The sequence below is a fragment of the Oratosquilla oratoria genome, chromosome 28 (assembly GCF_046742065.1).
Source record: "Oratosquilla oratoria isolate Oo_2021 chromosome 28, ASM4674206v1, whole genome shotgun sequence".
In the NCBI taxonomy this organism is placed as follows: domain Eukaryota; kingdom Metazoa; phylum Arthropoda; class Malacostraca; order Stomatopoda; family Squillidae; genus Oratosquilla; species Oratosquilla oratoria.
The window spans coordinates 2,271,929-2,277,500 of NC_134804.1; positions in this window are offsets into that span (position 1 = coordinate 2,271,929).

The following is a 5,572-nucleotide window of genomic DNA, read 5'->3' on the forward strand; positions in this document are numbered from 1 at the left end:
GGGAGTGGAGCGCGACCGGACCGATAGTGTGAATCAACCCTAAAGCTCACCAGTCAGTAATGCTCTGGTTGAACGGGTATTTTCGAGAGTAACCTCGGCTAAAATTAAATTGAGAAATCGAATGAAACTAGAACTTTTGACACCAATCTTAAGAATTAAAAGTTACCTTTAAGAAAACGAGACTTGTTGCTCATCATTTGAACCACCCTTGTCTATGATAAAATATGATTCATCAATATACAAACATGAAGTTGTGAATGTAGCTGAAGAAGAATTATTTGATAATCTGTCATTGTAAAGACATGTTATGTGTACACAGCCATAATTGTGCATCATGCAGTAAACCTTGGTGAGTTACCCTATTATTCATTTAGTATGAGTAGTGTGCTCTATATGTTTAAATGTGCAGATATGAACATAGAATCAACCATACATGCATACACAGTATTCATATATATATATATATATATATATATATATATATATATATATATATATATATATATATTCAAGCAGTATTAAAGCCGACTGAGACTTTAAGTTATGTTAAAGTTCAACGAAATTGCGGGGCAAGGAGACAAAGTAGCGTCGGTGATTTTAATAACAGAACGTTTCGTAACTTCGAGTTACATTATCAACTGAATATAAATGTGTTTCTATATGAGCATATATACATTTACATAAGGGTTACGGGGAAGCTCACAAGAGTGAAGACACTTTGAGCCAATCAATGGAAGATTAACACAGTATGTGGACTCAGTATGGGGCTCTCGTGGGTGGATATATGTGTTTCTTTGAGGGGAGAATCAGAAAATTACCACTAGAAGTTGATTGTGGGTAAATATATATATATATATATATATATATATATATATATATATATATATATATATATATATCACAACTAACACTACAGTCGGACGAAATAGTCCAGTCAAAATGTGGCTGAACCTCAAACAAATTGCTAACAAAGGTTTTTAACTTGCATATTGGGCATGAATAACCTCTCTTTCAGATGAACAAAAATCCCACTAGACACTTGACCACTTCTCACACTGTATTTATGTTGGTTTATCCTTGTTTGTAAGTCCTTGCCAGTTTGTCCAATGTAAAATTTTTGACAATGCAGGCAAGGAATTGTGTATACACAACCTTCAGTGTTATGTGGAGAATTTTTAATTAGAATATTTTTAACTGTGCTATTGTTTTTAAAGACTACATTTATGTTGAATTCCTTAAGTATTTTTGGTAGTCCTGCCATACTCTCATGAAAAGGAAGCACTAGTAAGTTCTTATTACAAAAATTATTTTTCTCTTGTGGAGTTTTATAGTAAGTTTTTATGGCCATAGTGTGTGAATTGTCTATCAAATGCTTTGGATATTTTAAGTCTGATGCAATGCTGTATATCTTGCTCAACTCGTTATTCAGAAATTCAGGGCTGCAAATTCTGTATGCTCTGAGGAACATTGAACTAAAGACAGAAAGCTTAGTTTTTTCACTGTGAGCAGAGTAATAATGAACGTACGATAAATTATTGGTGTTTTTCCTAAATACATCATACTTAAAATATCTTCCGCTTCTGTGTAGTAAAATATCTAAAAATGGTAGCTTATTATCTATTTCAGTTTCAATGGTGAATTTTATTGATGGAACCAGATCATTTAAATTACTGAGAAAAGAATCTAAATTGTGATCTACCGGCCAGATGCATAAAATGTCATCCACATAACGTTTCCACAAAACAGAAGGGGGAAGAATCTTGGGCAACAATTCCCTCTCAAAAAACTCCATGTATAGGTTGCTGAGTAATGGAGATAATGGATTACCCATTGCCATTCCAAACTTTTGTACATAGTATTCTTCATTAAAAACAAATTTTGCATTAACTATGCATAACTTAATCAATTCAATGATGGTTTTGGGAGGTAGTGGCATATCATGTTTAGATAGTTCAATTTCAAGGTACAATAATAAATCTAAAACTGGAACAAGGGTGAAGAGACTAGTTACATCATAACTAACTAGTTTAAAGTCATAGTTAATGTTTAGATCTTCAAGAATACTAATGAGGTGCATATTATTATTAATATGTGAATTGGAATAGCACAGTTAAAATATTCTAATTAAAAATTCTCCACATAACACTGAAGGTTGTGTATACACAATTCCTTGCCTGCATTGTCAAAATTTTTACATTGGACAAACTGGCAAGGACTTACAAACAAGGATAAACCAACATAAATACAGTGTGAGAAGTGGTCAAGTGTCTAGTGGGATTTTTGTTCATGTGAGGGACCAAGATCATTTGATTGACTGGAAGAATGCTAGTAAAATAACTTCTTGTAATTCCTTTATTGAAAGGAACATAATTGAATCAAGCCACATAAAGCAAACTTTTGACCAAAATATCAACCTAAGCCTAGGTATGTACAGGCTTGATAACTTTATTTCAAAGAAAATCGTTACATGTTTTCCTGGCCGGACATTTGGTCCATCTGTGACCTGAGGACTGTTGGCAATTTTCTCAGGCTTGTGTGATACTTTTTCCCGTGTTCCCTAATTTTGTCTTTACTTCTGTGTATATACTGTCTGTATCTCATTTTCTGTATTCCCTTGATGATGTCTTAAATAGACGAAAATGTTCGGACTACGTTTCTTATTTACCAGTGGTTTTTTCTGCAAATCATATTCACGTGTCTTTTGTGAAATACTGCAATATATATATATATATATATATATATGTATATGTATATATATATATATATATATATATATATTGTTACGGGCTGGCTGGTTAGTGAAGAGACGTTACGTATAACGGATAAGTGCTTAAGAACCAGCTCACTTCTAGAAGCCACTGTAGGACTGAACTATCTGGTCAGGGCCTAGATAATTCGTAAGACTAGAAGTAAAGGTAACAAAGAAGATTCCAGGAAAGGAATATTAAACTAGCGATAAAACTAGTAAACGAAATTATTAATATCAGGGAAAATATTTACAGGCAATCAACACAAAAGAGAATGGGCAGTAGGGTCAATGGGACCGTACATGATTATGAGAATATGGAAATTATCGTTCAAATAAGAAACACAAGATACGTATACAATATGGTACTATCTAAGTACACAGAGATCAGGAACATGCATCAAAATAAGTAATAAGTACAAATATAAGTAAAGTAATGCAATGTATATCAGACACGTAATGTAGGCAAAAAGGGTGATCACTTCACACCAATCGTCTCATGAATCTAAACCTTCTAGTTTTTATCAAGAGATCAATATGTGGGAAATGACGACGAGTGAGCGATTTCAACCGCTTATATACCATTGGACCGGAAGCGGGATACTTCCGGTTTAAGGGTGCGGGTGGGGAGGAGGGTAAGTTAACACGTCAACATGGGTAGTTTTAGGACCCTCGACTCGCTTGAACAATCTATTTATTTAGTAACTGTCAAATCTGTGCGCTCCGAACTATTCAGGATTTCGCTTGTCTATTTGTTCTACAAGAGTGCGCACCTCTCCGCACGTAGGCAAGATTACATATAGTGGACGGGCGTTACTGCTTAACATTGTTACAATACCTACATAGACAAGAAATATGAACATAGTTATGTAATACAAAGGAACACAATTCTATAACATAATTACACATATGACGTAATATCTAATATTACGTTACAATATATATATATATATATATATATATATATATATATATGTGTGTGTATATATATATATATATATATATATGTGTGTGTGTGTGTGTGTATGTATATATATATATATATATATATATATATATATATAGTAGTATACGTTACCCACTAGCGGACAAAAGTCACATACCAAAACCCCGACATCGATTTTTCTCGACACATTTTCTACGAATTTTCTCGACACCGTTGACCCCTTTCCGCAAGGTTAATTTTGGTAAACTTTTTTTTATCCGAGAGAGAGGTTATTCATGCCCAATATCCAAGTTAAAAACCTTTGTTAGCAATTTGTTTGAGGTTCAGACAAAAAATCAGCTAGATTGACTGTATTAAAAGAAAGAGTTGCGTAAGCGAAACTATATATTTCGATTGCTAACTGCAATCCTCTTCAGTAGTACAAAGAGGAAGGAGGATGCTATCTTAAATAGCAACCTCTTACAAAAGAAAGGGAACTTGGAAAATAATAAACGTCACTACCACAACCCTATGTGACCTGAGGATGACATGAAGTTGGGTCAGGGGGAGGGGGAGGAAGCTTATTGACAATATTTTTAGTGATGAATAGTCCTGATATAATGTCTGGGGTCAATTGACCCTTGGAAATATTCATCATGGGCAGATATTCAATTAATGTGGATTCCACCATTTTCCTTCTGAAACCCACAGCCTGATTCATAAATAAGGTCAGATTTCTCCCAGTCCATCCGGTGATTAAATTTACTTACGTGTTGAAACACGGCTGACTTTTCTTGGCCATACTTATTCGACCTCTTGTGTTCATTCAGTCTTGTCCTTAAGTCGATTAAGTATGGCCAAGAAAATTTAGTCGTGTTTCTACATGTAAGTAAATTTAATCACCGGATGGACTGGGAGATACCTGACCTTATCAGGCTGACCTTATCAGGCTGACCTTATCAGGCTGTGGGTTCAGAAGGAAAATGGTGGCATCCACATTAATTGAATATCTGCCCACGATGAATATTTCCAAGGGTCAATGGACCCCAGACATTATATCAGGACTGTTCATCACTCATCAAGCTTCCTCCCCCTCCACCTGACCCGATCTCATGTCATCCTCAGGTCACATAGGGTTGGGGTAGTGATGGTTATTATTTTCCATGTTTCCTTTCTTTTGTAAGAGGTTGCTATTTAAGATAGCATCCTCCTTCCACTTTGTACTGCTGAAGAGGATTGCAGTTAGCAATCGAAATATATAGTTTCGCTTACGCAACTCTTTCTTTCGTCCGACTGTGGTGTTAGTTGTGATTTACAAATGTGTTACTACATTTTTCACCAGTAACCAACTTTTATATGGATCATATTGAAGAATAGATATTCTGGCAGCAGCAGCATCCAAAACCAGAAATCTACGCAAGATACGTGGACGATATTTTCATCAGTGGCAACACAGAAGAAGAAGTCGTGAACTTAATTTCCAAGTTCAAAACAAATTCCTGTCTCAACTTCACCCACGAGATAGAACAACACAGCAAGCTCCCTTTCCTCGACATTTTGGTCCGTCGTGAAACCGCTTCCTTTTCTACGGAAGTTTATACCAAATCCACCAACCTCGGATTTTGCCTTAACGGTGCAAGCGAGTGTCCTGAGCGGTATCGACGCAGCGTCATCAACGCCTTCGTCAAAAGAGCCCTCACCCACTGTTCAACATGGACCGCCACGAACGCAGAGCTCAAGAGAATAACCCAGCTTCTCAGCAACAACAATTACCCCATCCAAGAAATAGATAGTGTTATCCGGCATCGACTGAACACCTTTATGCACCAACAAGAACAACAGACAGTTACACAAAACATAAAACTCTTTTACAATGCTACTATGTCTTCAGCCTACAAGGA